Source organism: Pristiophorus japonicus, unplaced genomic scaffold (genome assembly GCF_044704955.1).
Source record: "Pristiophorus japonicus isolate sPriJap1 unplaced genomic scaffold, sPriJap1.hap1 HAP1_SCAFFOLD_375, whole genome shotgun sequence".
Classification (NCBI taxonomy): Eukaryota; Metazoa; Chordata; class Chondrichthyes; family Pristiophoridae; genus Pristiophorus; species Pristiophorus japonicus.
The window spans coordinates 353,558-376,430 of record NW_027253599.1 but is presented as its reverse complement, the minus strand read 5'-3'; the positions used below and the strand labels follow the sequence as shown (position 1 = coordinate 376,430).

Here is a 22,873-nt window from a genome sequence, read left to right as displayed (position 1 = left end):
ATCAGTATCTTAACTCTGTCTACCTGCCTTGGTTCCATCACTCTTAATACACCTGCCTAAGAAAATCTATCTATCTCAGTTTTGGAATTTTCAAGTGGCTCACAGCCTATGTTTGATGGGGAACAGAGTTCCAAATTTCCACTACCTTTTAAGAACAGAAGAATGTGAGCAGGAGTAGGCCATACAGCCCCTCGAGCCTGCTGCGTCATTCAATAAGATCAAGGCTGATCTTGTACTTCAGCTCCATTTTCCCGCACTATCCTTGTATCCCTTGATTCCTTTGATTCCAAACAGCTCTCTATCTCAGCCCGGAATATACTCAGCATCCACAGTCCTCTGAGGTAGAGAATTCCAAAGATTCACAACCCTCTGAGTACAGAAAGTTGTCCTCATCTCAGTCCTAAATGGCCGACCCCTTATTCTGAGACTCTGATCCCTAGTTCTGGGCTCTCGAGCCAAGACAAACAGCTGCTCAGCATTAGTGTGAGGAAGTCTTCCTGACATTTGCCCTGAATGGCCTGGCTCTGATTTTAAGGTTGTGTCCCCTTGTTGTGGACTCCTTCACCAGAGGAAATAGTTTCTCTCCATCCACCCTATCAACTCCTTTAATCATCTTAAACACCTCAATTAGATCATCCCTTAATCTTCTATATTCAAGGGAATGCAAGCCTAGTCTGTGCAACGTGTTCTCATAATTTTTACAGGATTAATAAATGATCTCTGAGTAAAGGATCCTCTTGGAAAGAGTGACCATAACATGGTAGAATTTCAAATTCAGTTGGAGGGTGAGGAAGTTGGATTTCAAACCAGTGTCCATAGCTGAAATAAAGGAGACTACAAAGGTATGAAGGCAAAGTTGGCTAAAGTGGACTGGGAAAATAGATTTAAAGTGTAAGACGGTTGATGAGCAGTGCCCAGACTTTTAAGGAGATATTTCATATCTCTCAACACAAATATATTCTAATGAGAAGGAAAGACTTGAAGAAAAGGGATAACCTTCCGTGGCTAACTGAGGAAATGAAGGATGGTATCAAATTGAAAACAATGGCATACAAAGTGGCCAAGATTAGTGGGAGGCCAGAGGATTGGGAAATTTTTAAAAACCAGCAAAGAACGACCAAAAAAATAATAAAGAGAGAGTAGATAGATTATGAAAGTAAACTAGCAAGAAATATAAACAGATAGCAAGAGTTTCTACAGGTACATAAAAAGGAAGAGAGTGGCTAAAGTAAATGTTGGTCCCTTAGAGAATGAGACTGGGGAATTAATAATGGGGAACATGGAAATGGCAGAGACTTTGAACAAATATTTTGTGTCGGTCTTCATGGTAGAAGACACTAAAAACATCCCAATAATGGAAGATCAAGGGGCTATAGAGAGGGAGGAACTTAAAAAACAATCACTGTCATTAAAGAAGAAGTAGTCTGTAAAATAATAGGACTAAAGGCGGACAAGTCTCCTGGACCTGATGGCTTGCATCCTAGGGTCTAAAAAGAATTGGCTGCAGAGATAGTGGATGTAATCTACCAAAATTCCCTGGATTCTATGGAGGTCCCAACGGATTGGAAAATCGCAAATGTAACGCCCCTATTTAAAAAAAGAGGCAGATAGAAAGCAGGAAACTATAGACTAACATCTGTCATTGGGAAAATGCTGGAGTCCATTATTAAGGAAGCAGTAGTAGGACATTTGGAAAAGCATAATTCAGTCAAGCAGAGTCAGCGTGGTTTCATGGAAGGGAAATCATGTTTGACAAATTTGCTGGAGTTCTTTGAGGATGTAACGAGCAGGGTGGATAAGGGGGAAGCAGTGGATGTGGTGTATTTGGATTTCCAGAAGTCCACGGGGTTAGGGTTAATGAATAGCTTGGATAGAGGATTGGCTAATCAACAGAAAACAGAGTCAGGATAAATCGATCATTTTCCAGTTGGCAAACAGTAACTAGTGGAGTGCCACAGGGATCGGTGCTGGGGCCTCAACTATTTACAATCTGTATTAATGATTTGGATGAAGGGACCGAGTGTAATGTAGCCAAGTTTGCTGATGATACAACCATTCAGTGACAACCTTGACCCTTGCACCAGGGAGGCAACATACCAACCCTGGAGTCACGTCTGCAGCTGCAGAAGCGCCTGCCTGTTCCCCTAACTAATGAATCCCCTATCACTATTGCTCTTCCACTCTTCTTCCTTCCCTCCTGTGCAGCTGAGCCACCCATGGTGCTGTGGACTTGGCGCTAACTGCACTCCCCAGAGCAACCATCGCGCTCACCAGTATCCAGAACTGAAAAGCGGTTAGCGAGTCAGTGAAATCTTGCCCTACCTGTCTAGTCCTCCTTTTCTGTCTGGCAGTCTCCAATTCCCTCTATGCCTGCACACGTCTAAGCTGTGGGGTGACCACCTCCTGAACCGTGCTATCCTCGAAGTTCTCAGCGTCGCGGATGCACTGCAGTGACGCTAGCAGCCGCTCAAGCTCCAGAACCCGGGGCTCGAGCTGCTCCAGCTGGCGATACTTCCCACATGGCCCAGGATGTACATTCCATGGGACTGACCTACCCTGCCCAGGATGTACATTCCATGGGACTGACCTACCCTGCCCAGGGTGTACATTCCATGGGACTGACCTACCCTGCCCAGGATGTACATTCCATGGACTGACCTTCCCTGCCCAGGGTGTACATTCCATGGGACTGACCTACCCTGCCCAGGGTGTACAATCCATGGGACTGACCTACCCTGCCCAGGGTGTACATTCCATGGACTGACCTACCCTGCCCAGGGTGTACATTCCATGGGACTGACCTACCCTGCCCAGGGTGTACAATCCATGGGACTGACCTACCCTGCCCAGGGTGTACATTCCATGGGACTGACCTACCCTGCCCAGGGTGTACATTCCATGGACTGACCTACCCTGCCCAGGGTGTACATTCCATGGGACTGACCTACCCTGCCCAGGGTGTACATTCCATGGGACTGACCTACCCTGCCCAGGGTGTACATTCCATAGGACTGACCTACCATGCCCAGGGTGTACATTCCATGGGACTGACCTACCCTGCCCAGGGTGTACAATCCATGGGACTGACCTACCCTGCCCAGGGTGTACATTCCATGGGACTGACCTACCCTGCCCAGGGTGTACATTCCATGGGACTGACCTACCCTGCCCAGGGTGTACATTCCATGGGACTGACCTACCCTGCCCAGGGTGTACATTCCATGGGACTGACCTACCCTGCCCAGGGTGTACATTCCATGGGACTGACCTACCCTGCCCAGGATGTACATTCCATGGGACTGAGCTACCCTGCCCAGGGTGTACATTCCATGGACTGACCTACCCTGCCCAGGGTGTACATTCCATGGACTGACCTACCCTGCCCAGGGTGTACATTCCGTGGGACTGACCTACCCCGCCCTGCCAGGATCGAAATTCTGAACAGGCAGTTCTAGTTTATCTGGAATATTCTTTCCTCTCTTGCTTCTCCTCAGCTGTGGCATTGGTCCCACTCCCCTGCTCTTGCCTCAAAACTCTGCAAATCTTTCCAACTCAAATACTTATCCCTTTTGAAAGTAACGTGTGAATCTGCTTCCACCACCCTTACAGGCAGTGCGTTCCAGGCCATAACCACTCACAGCTTAATTTTTTGCCCTCATGCAGCATCAGGTTCATTTGCCAATCACCTTAAATCCGTGTCCTCTGGTTACCGACCTTTCTGACACTGAAGATTGTTTCTGCTTATTATATAATTATAGAAATTTACAGCACGGAAGGAGAACATTTCGGCCCATCGTGTCCGCACCAGTCGGCAAAGAGCTGTCCAGCCTAATCCCACTTTCCAGCTCTTGGTCCATAGCCTTGTAGGTTATGGCACTTTAAGTGCACATCCAAATATTTATAAATGTGGTGAGGGTTTCTGCCTCTACCGCCCTTTCAGGCAGTGAGTTTCAGACCCCCACCACCCTCTGGGTGCAGAAATTTCTCCTCAAATTGCATCTTAACCTCTTACCAATTACATGAAATCTATGCCCACTGGTTGTTAACCCCTCTGCGAAGGGAAATAGGTCCTTCCTATCCACTCTAACTAGGCCTCTCATAATTTTATACACATTAAGTTATCCCCTCAGATTCCTTTGTTCCAAAGAAAACAAACCCAGCCTATTAAGAGAGTTAGTGGGCTGGAGGAGATTATAAAGAAAGGGAGGGGAGAGATTTGAACAAGAGGATGAGTATTTTAAATGCTGATGCTACCAGCCATCTTGCCCACCCAGCATGTGATTCACTACCAACAGAAAGGATGTTACTTTAACTACTACAAATGCATAATGAGGGGAAATCAATCTCTGTACCTTTAACTAACAGCGACATGGAAAGAGGGAATTGACTGACCTTTAAACACCTAGTCCACTTGGTACTGAAGTGTCTGAGCCTCATAATAGGACCTCCAGGGAAACAAAATACTGACAAATGTTAAACTGCTTTGTTGACAAAAGAAATCTCGATTTAAATGTTAAAGGATAAATTGTTTAACGGGTTCATACTGACCCACCTGACAGGCCGACTCAGGATCCACCCCTCAAGCACCATGATTGGTTACAGAACACGCTGATCCCTGAGCCTGTACATGGGGATTCTAACTCTGGGACTGTACATGGGGATTCTAACCCTGGGACTCCACATGGGGATTCTAACCCTGGGACTCCACATGCTGCGACTGTATATGGGGATTATAACCCAGTGAGTGAACAGCTCTGGGGCTTTTTTGTTACTTGTATGGGACATAAACCGTAAATGAAGTGGAAGCCATATTTGACAAATTTGCTGGAATTCTTTGAGGATGTAATGAACATGATGGATAAAGGGGAACCAGTGGATGTGCTTTATTTGGACTTCTGGAAGACATTTGCCAAGGTGCCACATAAAAGGTTACTGCACAAGATAAATGTTCATGGGGTTGGGGGTAATATATTAGCATGGATAGAGGATTGGTTAACTAACAGAAAATAGAGAGTCGGGATAAATGGTTCATTCTTGGTTTGGCACTCAGTAACTAGTGGGGTGCCGCAGGGATTAGTGCTGGGAGCCCAACTATTTACAATCTATATTAACAACTTGGATGAAGGGACCGAGTGTAATGTAGCCAGGTTTGCTGACGATACAAAGATACAAGGACTAGCAATATGTGAAGAGAACACAAAAAACCTACAAAAGGACATAGACAGGCTAAGTGAGTGGGCAAAAATTTGGCAGATGGAGTATAATGTTGGAAAATATGAGGTTATGCACTTTGGCAGAAAAAAATCGAGGAGCATGTTATTATTTAAAAGGAGAAAAATTGCAAAGTGCTGCAGTACAGTGGGACCTAGGGGTCCTGGTGCATGAAACACAAAAAGTTAGTATACAGGTCCAGCAAGTGATCAGGAAGGCGAATGGAAGGCCTGTGTACAGTTTTGGTTTCCATATTTAAGAAAAGATATCCTTGCTTTGGAGGCAGTTCAGAGAATGTTCATTAGTCTGATTCCGGAGATGACATGAGGAAAGGTTGAGAAGGTTGGGCCTCTACTCATTGGAATTCAGAAGAATGAGAGGTGATCTTATCGAAATGTATAAGGGGCTTGACAAGGTGGAAGCAGAGAGGATGTTTCCACAGATAGGGGAGATTAGAACGAGGGAGCATAATTTTAGAATAAAGGGCTGCCCATTTAAAACTGTGAGAAGGAGGAATTTCTTCTCTCAGAGGGTTGTAAATCTATGGAATTCGCTGCCTCAGAAAGCTGTAGAAGCTGGGTCATTGAATACATTTGAGACAGAGATAGACAGTTGCTTAACCGATAAGGGAATAAGGGGTTATGGGGAAGTGGACTTGAGTCCATGACCAGATCAGCCATGATCGTATTAAATGGGGGAGCAGGCTCGAAAGGCCGTATGGCCTACTCCTGCTCCTATTTCTTATGTTAGCTCGGCACTAAGTAACGCCTTTAGGAGAGATAGTAAGAAATCCGAGGTGTGGAGAGTGAGAATAAAATATCTGAAATTACCTTTACCCACTAGGATCCGGTTGTAAACAGACACTGACATCACTCACTTTGTTCCTGCACAAAGATGGCTGCCATTAGCCTGGGCCTGTGACCCTGCTCTTCATATCGATCCAGGGGCCTCAACTGGAAAGTGTGTGGATGTCATTTGAGGACAGGATTTGAGGCTCTGATGCCGACCACAGTGGAAATCCTGCTGGCACTCACTGAGTCGACTGACTGTGAGGCACTAGATGTTAACTAATGTCTGTGAAATTGCACCCAGCCAGATTCAGCATTTTCTGGAGATAATAAATCTCAGATGCTGAAAGGAATGTTGAATTTAGACAATGAGGATGGAGGGAGAGTGTCTAGAATAAGGAATTTACAGCTTCGGAGGGGATAGAATGTTCGATAGAATCTAGAATTGTCTGTTCTTAATTTCTATCTTGTGCATAAAGTAACAACGTTTGTAACCACCATTTATTTGCAGGGTATTAGAAGGGGAGGATCTGCAGCTGGGAAACTCAAACTGATCATCGTGTCAAGATTTGACAGATTCCCGGATTGATCAGGATCACCTTATCATCAGCCTTTGTAAAAAAAACAATCACAGCGGGGAGAAACAGGACACATGTTGTGTGTGTGGATGCACCTTCAACCAATCATTTAGCCTGTGAGACTGGTGATCCCACCTGACTCAACACTGTAAATGTGGGGTCAGTGGGAATGGATGCTGTTGTGTATATAAAGTGATTCAGTCTCATCTCACCAACTGACATTCGAGGAGTTAGATAACAGACTTTCTGCTGTGAATATAGAGCTGGGTTATTGGCCCGTGATGTGTTTACTTGTTCATCTTGGTGACTCTAAATCTTTGCCAATTATTTGATGCGATCAGTTTACATGTACGTATTTAAAAAATATATTTGCTGAGCGGATTAAATTTAAATTGAAACCAGGTTTGCAGGCGTGATGCTCCATTCACACATTGAAGGAGAGATGCTGTGGGGCATATCTGAAAGTGATTAACACACCGGGTTTTGTGTTTAGTGATCCCGGGCGTGTTACCGACACCTTCCTTCGATACCAAGGCAAGGACTCTGGAAGGTAAGGAGTACTGGGACTTGTTCCTGAGAGTAACCAAAGATATGAGAACTGAAATAATCTAGAGTTAGAAAGGACAAAAGGCCCAAAATGGAACAATTGGTAACAGGACATAATTTAATCTCCTCTTATCTTGGAGACATCAAATATCGACACGCTCTGTTGTTTAAAATATCAAAATATTAAACTCCAACCCAGTTATAGGGTTATTCACATCAGCAGAACAAACCCCAACTGACAGAATGAACATGATTCAGTCAGGATTCAATTAACAGCAGCAATTACAGTAGAATCCAAACTCTGCAGTCACTTGTCAATTCGCTGGAGTCTCAGCAGGTTGGAAGACAGAGTGAATCCCTTCCCACATAGAGTAGGTGAATGGCCTCTCCCCAGTGTGAACTCTCTGCTGCCTCAGCATGTTCGATGACTGAGTGAATCCTTTCCCACACTCAGAGCAGGTGAACAGCCTCTTCCCAGTGTGACTGTGATGATGCATTTTCAGCTTACATGGTTTGGTTCAGTTTTGCACCTGCTGTGCAGAGAGTGAGAATAAAATGAATGAGCTACTGATTTTCTCTGCCGGGCTGGCTCAATAGGGCGAGCCTGTGCTGGCCCAAGAGAGTGTGCCGGGCTGGCCCAAGAGGGTGAGCCCGGGCTGGTCCAAGAGGGTGAGCCCGGGCTGGCCCAAGAGGGTGAGCCCGGGCTGGTCCAAGAGGGTGAGCCCGGGCTGGCCCAATAGGGTGAGCCCGGGCTGGCCCAATAGGGTGAGCCGGGGCAGGCCCAATAGGGTGAGCCGGGGCTGGCCCAAATACGGTGAGCCAGAGCTGGCAAAAATAGGGTGAGCCAGGGCTGGCCCAATAGGGTGAGACAGGGCTGGCCCAATAGGGTGAGCCAGGGCTGGCCCAATAGGGTGAGCCAGGGCTGGCCCAATAGGGTGAGCCCGGGCTAGCCCAGGGTCACCAGACAACAATCAGCACAACAAGGCTCCCTTTCAGGGGCCACTGACCTGGGCACAAACATGTGGTCCAATCAAACTGAGACACCCTGAAGCCCCGCCCACCCTTTGTCCCTACCGTGTCAAAGCTCCGAGCAGAGCGCTTGCTTTGGGAGTCTCGTATTGGGCATATGGACAGCCGAATTTGCAGAGTACACTCCATAATCCCTCACCGTTGACAGTGTCAAAGGCCTTGGTCAGGTCAAAGAAGTCACTGACACCAAGCTCCTCCCATGTGATATAAGCCAACCCTTGTCACTGACACCAATTGCACTGGGAAAATATGTTGAAGGGTAAGACTGTAGAAACGCAATGGCAAACATTTAAGGAGATATTTCATAACTTCTCAGGAAAGATTTATTCAAATGAGAAATAAAGATGCTAAGAGAAGGATGAACCATCCCTGGCTAACTAAGGAAGTAAAGGATGGTATCAAATTGAAAAAAGCATACAATGCTGCAAAGGACAGTGGAAGGCCAGAGGATTGGGACATTTTTTAAACCAGCAAAGGACGACTAAAAAATGATAAAGACAGAAAAGATAGCAGATGAGAGCAAACTAGCAAGAAATATAAAAAGAGACAGTAAGAGCATCTACAGGTATATAAAAAGGAAACAAGTAGCTAAAGTAAACATTGGTCTCTTAGAAGATGAGACTGGAGAATTAATAAGGGGAAAAACAGAATTGGCAGAGACTTTGAACAAATATTTTGTGTCGGTCTTTACAGTAGAGGACACTAAAAACATCCCAATAGTTGATAATCAAGGAGCTATTGCGGGGTGTGGGGGTGGGGGAAACTTAAAACAGTCACTATACTAGAGATAAAGTACTAATCAAACTAATGGAACTCATGGTGGACAAGTCCACCGGACATGATGACATGCATCCTAGGGTCTTAAAAGAAGTGGCTGCAGAAATATTGGATGCATCGGTTGTAATCTACCAAAATTCCCTGAATTCTGGAGAGGTCCCAGCGGATTGCAAAACCGCACATGTCACACCCTGATTTAAGAAAGGAGGGAGACAGAGAGCAGGAAACTATAGACCAGTTAGCCTGCCTTCTATCATTGGGTAAATACTGGAGTCCAGCATTAAGGAAGTAGAAGCAGGACATTTAGAAAATCATATTGCAGTCAAGCAGAGTCAGCATGGTTTTATGAAAGGGAAATCATGTTTGACAAATTTGCTGGAGTTGTTTGAGGATGTAACAAGCAGAGTGCATAAAGGAGAACCAGTTGATGTCGTATATTTGGATTCACAGAAAGCATTCCATATGGTGCCACACAATAGGTTACTTCACAAGCTAAGAGTTCACTGGGTTGGGGGTAATATATCAGCATGGATAGAGGATTGGCAAACTAACAGAAAACAGAGTGTCAGGATAAATGGATAATTTTTAGGTTGGCAAACTGTAACTAGTGGGGTGCCACAGTGATCAGTGCTGGGGCCTCAACTATTTACAATTGATATTAATGACTTAGATGAAAGAACCGAGTGTAATGTAGCCAAATTTGCTGATGATACAAAGATAGGTGGGAAAGTAAGTTGTGAAGAGGATGCAAAGAATTTACAAAGGGATATAAATAGGCTCAGTGAGTGGGCAAAAATCTGGCAGATGACTACAATCTGGTAAAATGTCAGGTTATCTCCTTTGGTAGGAAATTTTTTTTTTAATTATTTAAATGGGGACAATTACAAAATGCTGTAGTACAGATGGATCTGAGGCTTTTTGTACATGAAACTCAAAAAGTTAGCATGCAGGTACAGCAAGTAATCAGGGAGGCAAATGGAATTCTGGCCTTTATTGCAATGGGGATGGAGTATAAAAGCAGGGAAGTCCTGCTACAACTGTACAGGGCATTGGTAAGACCACACCTGGAGTACTGCACACAGTTTTGGTCTGGACTTGTCTCCATTCCCATGCCAAGGGGATTGCTACACCAGACCGGAGGGGCAACATTTGGGGACACTGATTTCTCACCAATTCCCATTCCCCTTTCTGGTGGTTAATGGAGGGGCCACTGTGTGTAATGTGCAAGTCAGTAAGAATTGTCAGCAAGCTCTTTCTAATTAGAGATTTTATTCAGTGGAAAGGTTCACACACTATTGAAGATTTTGTACCAAAAATCAATTAGGATTAAAGTAAAAGTTCTTTATTTCATTGCAAACCAATTTCTGTTGCAAGTTACTGAATTAAGAGGAAAGATAACACACAGCATTTCTTAAATGGACATTGCAGCCCCGAGAACACCATCAGCAACATATCCAGAATATTAAAGTCCAGCCCAGATATAGGGTTATTAACATCAGCAGAAACAAACCCCAACTGTCAGAATGAACATGGCTCAGTCGGGATGTGATTATCATCATCATCATCATGGCAGTCCCTCGAAACGAGGATGACTTGCTTCCACGCCAAAAAAAAGGCCGAGTTCACAGGTGTTTCGAATAAAGAACCCGAACTACATCCTGGAGGGTGGAAGATGCTTGTGCGTGGATTTTTTTAACGTGTGGTGGCTGTGTGGCTTGACAGAGCTAGGTCTTGGTCCAGTGGCAAGGATTACCCAAGACAACTGGAGACCAGTTCTGCTGCATGGACCTAGTGTGCACACATATCGCAGTGTGGGCTGGCCCATACTGCCCTAGGTCTCAGGCCCCAAACTCACGCCGCCCCTGCGCCCCGATCACATACCTCCACAGTCTCTCGCCGCTCCTGCTGCATCTGCCCACGCTCCAATCACCGATTTGAACCTCGCTGCCGTCACCCTCCTGCACCAGCTCACGCTGGACCTTGTAGTGGAATGCCTCCACGCTGCTCCCTGGGTCGCACGCCGCTCCTTTTATGGCCCCGACCTGCCGCTGATGATTTCTCGCAGGTCGGGGCCCCCATACTGCACCCTGGGCTGCACGCCGCTCCTTATGCGGGTGCAGCAAGTAATCAGGAAGGCAAATGGAATGCTGGCCTTTATTGCAAGGGGGATGGAGTATAAAAGCAGGGAAGTCCTGCTACACCTGTACAGGGCGTTGGTAAGACCACACCTGGAGTACTGCACACAGTTTTGGTCTGGACTTGTCTCCATTCCCGAGGGGATTGCTGCACCAGACGGGAGGGACAACATTTGGGGACACTGATTCCCCACCAATTCCCATTCCCCTTCTTTCTGGTGGATAATGGAGGGGCCACTGTGTGTAATGTGCAAGTCAGTAAGAATTGTCAGCAAGCTCTTTCTAATTGGAGATTTTATTCAGTAGAAACTTTCACACACTATTGTAGATTTGTAACAAAGATCAATTTAGGATCAACGTAAAAGTTCATAATTTTTTTGAGAACTAAATTTCTGCTGAGAGTTGCTGAATTAAGGGGAAAGATAACACGCAGCATTTCTTAAATGGACACTGCAGCCCCGAGAACACAATCAGCAATATATCCAGAATATTAAAGATCAGTCCAGTTATAGGGTGATTAACATCAGCAGAAACAAACCCCAACTGTCAGAATGAACATGGTTCAGTCGGGATGTGATTAACAGCAGCAATAACAGCAGATTCCAAACCCTGCAGTCACTTGTGAACTCGCTGTTGCCTCAGCAGGTGTAATGACTGAGTGAATCGCTTCCCACACTCAAGGTGAACGGCCTCTCCCCAGTGTGAACTCGCTGGTGTCTCAGCAGGTCGGATAACCCAGTGAATCACTTCCCACACTCAGAGCCGGTGAACGGCCTCTCCCCAGTGTGAACTCGCTGGTGTCTCAGCAGGTCGGATAACCCAGTGAATCACTTCCCACACTCAGAGCAGGTGAATGGCCTCTCCCCAGTGTGAACTCGCTGGTGTCTCAGCAGGTCGGATAACCCAGTGAATCACTTCCCACACTCAGAGCAGGTGAACGGTCTCTCTCCAGTGTGAACTCGCTGGTGTTTCAGCAGCTTGGATGAACAAGTGAATCCCTTCCCACACTGTGAGCAGATGAACGGCCTCTCCCCAGTGTGAACTCGCTGGTGTTTCAGCAGGTCGGATGAACAAGTGAATCCCTTCTCACACTCAGAGCAGGTGAACGGTCTCTCCCCAGTGTGAACTCGCTGGTGTGACTGCAGGTGGGATGACTGAGTGAATCGCTGCCCACACTCGGGGCAGGTGAACGGTCTCTCCCCAGTGTGAACTCGCTGGTGAGTTACAAGTTGGGATGACTGAGTGTATCGCTTCCGACACACAGGGCAGGTGAACGGCCTCTCCCCGGTGTGACTGCGTCGATGAATTTCCAGCACAGACGGTGATCTGAATAACTTCCCAGTCACCACATTTCCACGGTTTCACCAGGGTGCGGGTATCCTTGTGATTCTCCAGGTTGGACGATCAGTTGAAGCCTCGTCCACACACACAACAGGATTACAGTTTCTCTGCGCTGTGAATGGTGCAATGTTTTTCAGGCTGTTGAACTGGTTAAAGCTCTTTCTGCAGTCAGTGCACTGGAACATTCACTCGGGTGTGTATGCATCTCGGTGCTTTTCCAGTCACACTGATATTTGAAATCATTTCCACAGGCAGCACAAACATTTCTCCTTCCACTTTCAAAGGCCGATGATATTCAGGTCCTGATGAATCGATTGACTACGTCAGATCTTGTGTTTCCTGTCTGAAAATCTCCCCTTCTAATACACTGTAAAATGAGATAACAAAACTCATCACTGTCAGTACAAGGCAGAAATTTAGAATAGACACATCTAGTTTCCATGGAACATTCTTTCCTCTCTTGTTCTTCCAAAGCTGTAAATCCCTGTCCCACACATTATCCCTCCTGATGTGCTGAAATCCAAATCATCGCACATCTCTAGACTGTTTCTGCTCCACTTCCAGTTTTCACCACCAATTCTGGCTGGGTTCAGCTCTGCACTCACTCGTTCCCCTCCCTCTCCTCTCCTGAGGTGCTGACTCAGGCTGGGTTCAGTTCTACACTCACTGGAACCCCTCCCTCCCATCTGCCCCTCCTCTTAAGGTGCTGACTCTGGCTGTGTTCAATTTCACACTCACTGGTTCCCCTCCCTCTCCTCCCCTGAAGGTGTTGACTCTGGCTGGGTTCAGTTCTACACTCACTGGTTCCCCTCTCTCTCCGCTCCTGTAGGTGCTGACTCTGCCTAGGTTCAGTTCAACAATCACAGGTTCCCATCCCTCCCATCTCTCTCCTCCCCTGATGGTGCTGACTCTGGCTGGGTTCTGTTCTCCAATCACTGCTTCTGCTCCCTAACCTCTGTCCCCTCTCCGAAAGGTGCTGACTTTGGCTGGGTTCAGTTCCACACTCACTGGCTCCCCTATCTCTCCTCCCCTGAAGACACCGACTCTATCTGGGTTTAGTTCTACACTCACTGGTTCCCCTCCCTCTCCTCCCGTAAAAAAGTGCAGACTCTGGCTGGAATCAGTTCTACAATCACTGGTACCCCTCCCTTCCATCTCTCTCCTCCCTTTAAGATGCTGACTCTGGCTGGGTTCAATTCCACACTCACTGATTATCCTCCCTCTGCTCCTCTGAAAGTGCTGACTCTGGCTGGGTATGTTCTATACTCACTGGTTCCCCTCCATCCCCTCACCTGAAGGTGCTGACTCTGGCTGCTACACTCACTGGTTCCCTTCCCTCACCTCCCCTGAAGGTGCTCCGAGAGATGGTTTTTTAGATCAGTATATTGAGGAGCCTACCAGGAAACAGGCTATCCTAGATTGGGTATTGTGTAATGAGAAGGGGTTAATTAACAGTCCTTTAGGGAAGAGTGACCATAACATGATTGAATTCTTTCTTAAGATGGAAAGTGAAGTCGTCCAATCCGAAACTAGGGTCCTAAATCTAAACAAAGGAAACTATGAAGGTATGAGGAATGAATTGGCTATGATAGATTGGGAAGATTCATTAAAAGGCATAATGGTGGATAGGCAATGGCTAATATTTAAGGAACGAATGCATGAATTGCAACAGTTATACATTTCTTTCTGGTGTAAAAACACAAAAGGAAAAGTAGCCAACCATCGCTAAATAAATAAATGAAGGATAGTATTAGATCCAAAGAGGAGTTATACAAAGTTACCAGAAAAAGTAGCAAGCCTGAGGATTGGGAGCAGTTTAGAATTCAGCAAAAAAGGACCAAGGGATTGATTAAGAGGGGAAAAATAGAGTATGAGAGTAAACTTGCAAGGAACATAAAAACTGACTGCAAAAGTTTCTACAAGTACGTAAAAAGAAAAAGATTAGTAAAGAAAAATGTAGGTCCTTTACAGACAGAAATGGGAGAATTTTTAATGGGGAACAAGGAAATGGCAGAACAATTCAATAAATACTTTGGTTCTGTCTTCATGGAAGAGGACACAAATAACATCCCAGAAATGCAAGGAACCAAGGGTCTAGTGAGCAAGAGGAATTAAAGGAAATGATTATTAGGAAGAAAATAGTGCTGGAGAAACTAATGGGACTGAAGGCAGATAAATCCCCAGGGCCTCATGCATCCCAGAGTACTAAACGAGGTAGCCATGGAAATAGTAGATGCATTGGTTGTCATCTTACAAAATTCTATAGATTATGGAACAGTTCCTGCAGATTGGAGGGTGGCAAATGTAACCACACGATCTAAAAAAAGGAGGGAGAGAGAAAACAGGGAACTACAAACCTGATAGCCTGTCATCAGTAGTAGGGAAAATGCTGGAGTCTATTATGAAGGATGTAATAACGGCACACTTAGATAATATCAACGGGATTAAACAAAGTCAACATGGATTTATGAAAGGAAAATCATGTTTGGCAACCTATTGGAGTTTTTTGAGGATGTAACTGATAGAATAGATAAGGGAGAACCAGTGGATGTAGTGTATTTGGATTTTCAGAAGGCCTTTGATGAAGTCCCACAGAAGAGGTCAGTGTGTAAAATTACAGCACATAGGATTGGGGGTAATGTATTGGCATGGATTGAAAATTGGTTAACTGACAGGAAACAGAGAGTCGGAATAAACGGGTCTTTTTCAGGGTGGCGGGCAGTGACTAGTCGGGTACCACAGGGATCAGTGCTTGAGTCCCAGCTATTCACAATATATATATAAATGATTTGGATGAGGGAACCAGATGTAATATTTCCAAGTTTGTTGACGACACAAAACAAAGTGGGATTGTGAGTTGTGAGGAGGATGCAAAGACGCTGCAAGGCGATTGAGAATAGGTTGAGTGAGTGGGCAAACACATGGCAGATGCAGTGTAATGTGGATAAATGTGAAGTTATCCACTTTGGTAGGAAAAACATAAGGACAAAGTATTCTTTAAATGGTGATGGCAGGGGAAGTGTCGATGTACAGAGGGACCTGGGTGTCCTTGTACACCAGTCATTGAAAGCAAACATGCAGGTGTAGCAAGCAGTTAGGAAGGCAAATGGTATGTTGGCCTTCACTGCAAGAGGATTTGAGTACAGGAGCAAGGATGTCTTACTACAGTTATACAGGGCCTTGGTGAGACTGCACCTAGAGTATTGTGTGCAGTTCTGCTCTCTTTACCTAAGAAAGGATATACTTGCCATAGAGGGAGAGCATGGCAGGGCAGGACTGTTGTATGAGGAGAGCTTGGGTCGACTAGGCCTGTATTCACTAGAGTTTAGAAGAATGAGAGGGGATCTCATTGAAACGTATAAAATTCTGACTGGGTTGGATAGAATGGATGTGGGGAGGATGTTTCCCCTGGAATGGGAAGTCTAGAACAAGGGGTCAGAGTCTCAGGATACGGGGTAGGAAATTTAGGACTGAGATGAGGAGAAATCTTTTCAATCAGAGGGTGGTGAACCTGTGGAATTCTCTACCACAGAAGGCTGTGGCGGCCAAGTCACTGAAAATATTTAAGAGGGAGACAAATAGATTTCTAGAAATAAAAGGCATCAAGGGGTATGGGGAAAAAGCGGGATTATGATGTTGAGATAGAGGAGCAGCCATGATCATATTGAATGGTGTTGCAGACTCGAAGGGCTGAATGGACTATTCCTGCTCCTATTTTCTATGTTTCTATGTGCTGACTCTGGCTTGGTTCAGTTCCACACTCAATGGTTCCCCTCCATTTCCCTCCCATGAAGGTGCTGACTCTGGCTAGGTTCTTCTCCCTCTCCTCCCTTGAAGTTGCTGAATCTGGTTCCCCTCCCTCTCCCTCCCCTGAAGGTACTGACTCTGGCTGGGTTCAGTTCTATACTCACTGGTTCTCCTCCCCTGAATGTGCTGACTCTGGCTGGGTTCAGTTCTACATTCACTGGTTCTCCTCCCCTGAAGGTACTGACTCTGGCTGGGTTCAGTTCTACACTCACTGGTTCTCCTCCCCTGAATGTGCTGACTCTGGCTGGGTTCAGTTCTACACTCACTGGTTCTCCTCCCCTGAATGTGCTGACTCTGGCTGGGTTCAGTTCTACACTCACTGGTTCTCCTCCCCTGAATGTGCTGACTCTGGCTGGGTTCAGTTCTACACTCACTGGTTCTCCTCCCCTGAATGTGCTGACTCTGGCTGGTTTCTCTTCGACACTAACATCATTCACAACCAGTGCCCGCTGCAAGCCCAGAATAATAACCGGAATATCGGTGGTTGCATCTTGGGGGCTTTCTCACAGGCCCAGGCTAATGGTGGCCATCTTGGTGCAGGAAGGCAGGTTCAGCGCTCTGCCATCTTGATTCAGTGAGTAGCACAGCGCATGCGTGGCCATCTTGGTGCAGGCACGAAGTGAATGATGTCAGTGTGGAACTGAACCGAGCCAGAGTCAGTACCTTCAAGAGAGGGGGAGGGAGGGAAACAAATGACTGCGGAGCTGAACCCACCAGAGTCAGTGTCTACAGGGGTGGAGGGGGAAACCAGTGTGTGTGGAACTGAACCCAGCCAGAGTGAGCACCATCAGGGAAGGGGAACCAGTGTGTGTGGAACTGAACCCAGCCAGAATTAGCACCTGAAGGGGAGGGGACAGATGGGAGGGAGGGAAACCAGTGAGTATAGAACTGAACCCAGACAGAGTCAGCATCTTCAGAGGGGGAGAGGGGAACCCGTGAGAGGAACTGAAACAAGCTAGAATCAGCACTTAAGGGGAGGAGAGAGAGGGGAACACAAGAACATAAGAAATAGGAGCAGGAGTAGGCCATATGGCCTCTCGAGCATGCTCCGCCATTTAATACATTATTGGCTGATCTGATCATGGACTCAGGTCCACTTCCCTGCCCACTCCCCATAACTGCTTAATCCCTTATCAGTTAAGAAACTGTCTATCTCTGTCTCAAATTTATTCAATGACCCAGCTTCCACTGCTCTCTGAGGTAGCGAATTCCACAGATTTACAACGCTCCGAGACGTAATTCCTCCTCATCCCAGTTTTAAATGGGCGATCCCTTATTCGAAGATTATGCCCCCTAGTTCTAGTCTCCCCCATCAGTGGAAACATCCTCTCTGCATCCACCTTGTCAAGCCCCCTCAAAATCTTATACGTTTCGATAAGATCACCTCTCATTCTACTGAATTCCAATGAGTAGAGGCCCAACCTTCTCAAACTTGCCTCATAAGTCAACCCCCTCATCTCCGGAATCAACCCAGTAAACCTTGTCTGAACAGCCTCCAAAGCAAGTATATCCTTTTGTAAATATGGAAACCAACACTGCACGCAGTATTCCAGGTGTGGCCTCACTAATACCCTGTATAACTGTAGCAAGTATAACTGTGTTTCATGCACAAGTACTCCCAGATCCCGCTGTACTGCAGCACTTTGCAATTTTTCTCCATTTAAATAATAACTTGCTCTTTGATTTTTTTTTCTGCCAAAGTGCATGACCTCACACTTTCCAACATTTTACTCTACCTGCCAAATTTTTGCCCACTCACTTAGCCTGTCTATGTTCTTTTGCAGATTTTTTGCGTTCTCCTCACATTGCTTTTCCTCCCATTTTTGTATCGTCAACAAACGTGGCTATATTACATTCGGTCCTTTCTTCCAAATCGTTAATACAGATTGTAAATTGTTGGGGTCCCGGCACTGATCCCTGCGGCACCCCGCTAGTTACTGATTGCCAACCCGAGAATGAACCATTTATCCTGACTCTCTGTTTTCTGTTAGTTAGTCAATCCTCTATCCATGCTAATATGTTACCCCCAACTCCATATTTTATCTTGTGCGGTAACCTTTTATGTGGCACCTTGTCAAATGCTTTCTGGCAGTCAAATACACCACATCCACTGGTTCCCCTTTATCCACCCTGTTTGTTATATCCTCAAAGAATTCCAGCAAATTTGTCAAACATGACTTCCCCTTCATTAATCCATGCTGACTCTGCCTGACCAAATTATGCTTTTCCAAATGTCCCGCTACTGCTTCTTTAATAATGAACTCCAACATCTTCCCAACCACAGATGTTAGGCTAACTGGTCTATAGTTTCCTGCTTTTTGTCTGCCTCCTTTTTTAAATAGGGGAGTTACATTTTCAGTTTTCCAATCTGCTGGGACCTCCCCAGAATCCAGGCAATTTTGGTAAATTACAACCAATGCATCCACAATCACTGCTGCTACTTCTCTTAACACCCCAGGATGCAAGCCATCGGGTCCAGGGGATTTATCTGCCTTTAGTCCAATTATCTTCTTGAGTATCACCTCCTTAGTGATTGTGGTTGTGTTAAGTTCCTCCCTTCTCGATAGCCCATTGACTATCCACTGTTGGGATATTGTTTGTGTCATCTACCGTAAAGACTGACAAAATATTTGTTCAGAGTTTCTACTATCTCCATGTTCCCCATTACTAATTCCCTGGCCTCGTCCTCTAAGGGACCAACATTTACTTTAGCCACTCTTTTCCTTTTTATATACCGTAGAAACTCTTGCTATCTGTTTTTATATTTTGTGCTAGTTTACTTTCATAGTCTATCTTCTCTTTCTTAATCATTTTTTAGTCATTCTTTGTTGGCTTTTAAAAGCTTCCCAGTAGTTTTGGCCACTTTGTATGCCCTTATTTTTAATTGGATCCCGTCCTTTATTTCTTTAGTTAGCCATGGATGGCTATCTTTTCTTTTACACCCTTTTCTCCTGGAATATATTTTTCTTGAGAGTTGTGAAATATCTCCTTAAATGTACGCCACTGTTCATCAACCGTCCTACACTTTAATCTATTTTCCCAGTCCACTTTAGCCAACTCTGCCCTCATATCTTTGTAGTCTCCTTTATTTAAGCTTAGTACGCTGGTTTGAGATCCAACTTCTCATCCTCCATCTGAATTTGAAATTCAACCGTGCTATGATCACTCATTCCAAGGGGATCCTTTACGAGGAGATTGTTTATTAATCCTGTCTCATTACACAGGACCAGATCCAATACAGCCTGCCCGCTGGTTGGTTCTGTTACACACTGCTCAAAGAACCCATCCGTTACGCATTCTATGAACTGCTCCTCAAGGCTATCCTGACCAATTTGATATGTCCAATCAATATGGAGGTCAAAATCACTCATGATTATTGCTGTTCCATTTTTACAAGCCCCCACTAGTTTATACTCCGACCAACAGAGTTGCTACTGTTAGGGGGCCTATAGACTATGCCCACCAGTGACTATTTCCCCTTATTATTCCTTTTTTCCACCCAAACTGACCATATGAGCCAATATAGTTTATCATTATTGGCGATCCATCTTTTATCAATAGAGCTACCCCACCTCCTTTTCCTTTCTGACTGTCCTTCCGGATTGTCAAACACCCCTGAATATTTAATTCCCAGTCCTGGTCACCTTGCAACCACGTCTCTGTAATGGCTATCAGAACATACCCATTTGTATCTATTTGTGCCGTCAAGTCATCTACGCACATTTAGACAAAGTGCCTTTAAATCTGTTTTTTTACCCTTTTTTCCTGCTTGTTTCCTTTCTCCTTCAAACTCACTTTCTTTAATTTTGCTTTCTAATTCCAGCTTTATCCCCTCCCTACTGAACCTATTTTCAGGTTCCCATCCCCCTGCCAATCTAGTTTAAACTCTCCCCAACAGCACTAGCAAACCTCCCCGCAAGGATATTGGTCCCGGCTCTGTTGAGATGCAACCCTTCTGGCTTGTACAGGTCCCACTTCTCCCAGAAGTGGTCCCAATGCCTCAGGAAACTAAAGCCCTCCCGCCTGCACTATCTCTCCAGCCACGCATTCATCTGCTCTATCTTCCTATTTCTTTACTCACTAGCTCGTGGCACCGAGTAATCCGGAGATTACTACCTTTGAGGTCCTGCTTTTTAATCTCTCTCCTAGTTCCCTAAAATCTCCCTGCAGGACCTCATCCCTCTTCCTACCCATGTCATTGGTTGCGATATGGACCATGACCACTGGCTCTTCACCCTCTCCCCCAAGAATGCCCTGCAGCTGCTCAGTGACATCCTTGACCCTGGCACCAGGGAGGCAACACACCATCCTGGAGTCACGTCTGCGGCCGCAGAAACACCTGTCTGCTCTCCTGACTATTGTATCCCCGACCACTATAGCTCTTCCATTCTTCTTATTCACAAAGCCACCATTGCCCTCACCAGTACTCAGAACAGAGTACCGGTTGGAGAGCGAGATGGACTCAGGGCAGTCCTGCACTACCTGCATAGTCCTCCTCTTCTGTCTGGTGGATACCCAATTCCTATCTGCCTGCACGCTCTTAAGCTGCGGGGTGACTGCCTCTAGAAACGTGCTATCCACGTAGTTCTCAGTCTCACGGATGCTCCGCAATGTCCCCAGCTGCCGCTCAAGCTCCAAAACATGGAACTCGAGTTGGTGCAGCTGGAGACACCTCCTGCACACTTGGTTGTCCCGGCCGCACGAAGCATCCAGGATTTCCCACATGCCACAATCCATGGGACTGAGCTGTCCTGCCATCCCTCTAGTTACACTCGCAACTATCAAATAGAACTAAACTCTAAACTTTAGAAAAACACACCCAGCAACTACTCAGCAATCAACTGATTTAACTAACCTTTATTTAAAGACTAAGTACTAACTTAACAGAGAAAAAAAAACCTTCAGGGGAGGAGTGGGGAACCAGTGAGTGTAGAACTGAATTCAGCCAGAGTCAGCACCATCAGGAGAGCAGAGGCAGGGGAACCAGTGAGTGTAGAACTGAACCCAGCAAGAGTCAGCACCTTCAGCAGAGGGAGGGGAACCAGTGAGTGCAGAGCTGAACCCAGCCAGAATTGGTGGTGAAAACTGGGAATGGAGGAGAAACAGTTTAGAAATGTGTGTTGATTTGGATTTCAGCACACCAGGAAGGACAATGTGTGGGACAGGGATTTACAGCTTTGGAAGAACCAGAGAGGAAAGAATGTTCCATGGAAACGAGATGTGTCCAACCTGAATTTCTGTCTTGTACTTACAGTGATGAGTTTTGTTATCTCCTTTTACAGTGTATTAGAAGGGGAGATTTTCAGACAGGAAACACAAACCAAACATCACGTCCATTATCCACCAGAAAGAAGAGGAATGGGAATTGGTGAGGAATCCATGTCCCCAAATGTTGCCCCTCCCGTCTGGTGTAGCAATCCCCTCGGCACGGGAATGGAGACAAGTCCAGACCAAAACTGTACGCAGTACTCCAGGTGTGGTCTTACTAACACCCTGTACAATTGTAGCAGGACTTCCCTACTTTTATACTCCATCCCCCTTGCAATAAAACCACGCTGACTCTGACTGCAATATGATTTTCTAAATGTCCTGCTACTACTTCCTTAATGATGGACTCCAGATGGTAGGCTAACTGGTTTATAGTTTCCTGCTCTCTGTTTCCCTCCTTTCTTAAATAGGAGTGTAACGTTTGCGGTTTTCCAGTCCGCTGGAACCTCTCCAGAATTCAGGGAATTTTGCTAGATTACAACCAGTGCATCCACTATCTCTGCAGCCACTTCTTTTAAGACGATCGGATGCATGTCATCAGGTCCAGGGGACTTGTCTACCTTTGGTCCCATTAATTTGCTTAGTACTTTATCTCTAGTGATAGTGACTGTTTTAAGACCCCCCCGCAATAGCTCCTTGATTATCAACTATTGGGATGTTTTCAGTGTCCTTTACCGTGAAGACCGATACAAAATATTTGTTCAAAGTCTCTGCCATTTCCATGTTTCTATTATTAATTCTCCAGTCTCATGCTCTAAGGAACCAATGTTTACTTTAGCTACTCATTTCCTTTTTATTTACCTGTAGAAGTTCTTACTGTCTGTTATATTTCTTGCTAGTTTGCTGTCATGTGCTACCTTCTTTGTCTTTATCATTTTTTTTAGTCGTCCTTTGCTGGTTTATAACAATTTCCCAATCCTCTGGCCTTCCACTGTCCTTCGCAACATTGAATGCCTTTTTTTTCAATTTGATACCATCCTTTACTTCCTTAGTTAGCCAGGGATGGTTCATCCTTCTCTTAGCATCTTTATTTCTCACTTGAATAAATCTTTGCTGAGAGTTATGAAATATCTCCTTAAATGTTTGCCACTGCATTTCTACAGTCTTACCCTTTAATATATTTTGCCAGTCCAGTTAGTGTCAGTGACAAGGGTTGGTTTATATCAGACAGGAGGTGATTGTTGTCATGGAATCATAGCAGTTTACAGCACAGGTGACCATTTGGCCCATCGTGTCTGTGCGGCCGAAAAAGAGCTATCCAGTCTAATCCTATTTTTCAGCTCTTGGTCCGTAGCTCTGTAGGTTGTGACATTTCAAGTACATATCCAAGTACTTTTGTAAATGCAATGAGGGTTTCTGTCTCTACTACTCTTTCAGGCAGTAAATTTAAGAC

At 45.5% G+C, this 22,873-nt stretch overlaps 1 pseudogene; it reads right to left on the bottom strand.

The window, feature by feature from the left end:
• The window catches only part of LOC139250448 (zinc finger protein 585A-like), a 198,149-nt pseudogene extending 177,179 nt beyond the window's left edge, over window positions 1–20,970 (bottom strand).
• Window positions 20,971–22,873: the final 1,903 nt, after the last annotated feature.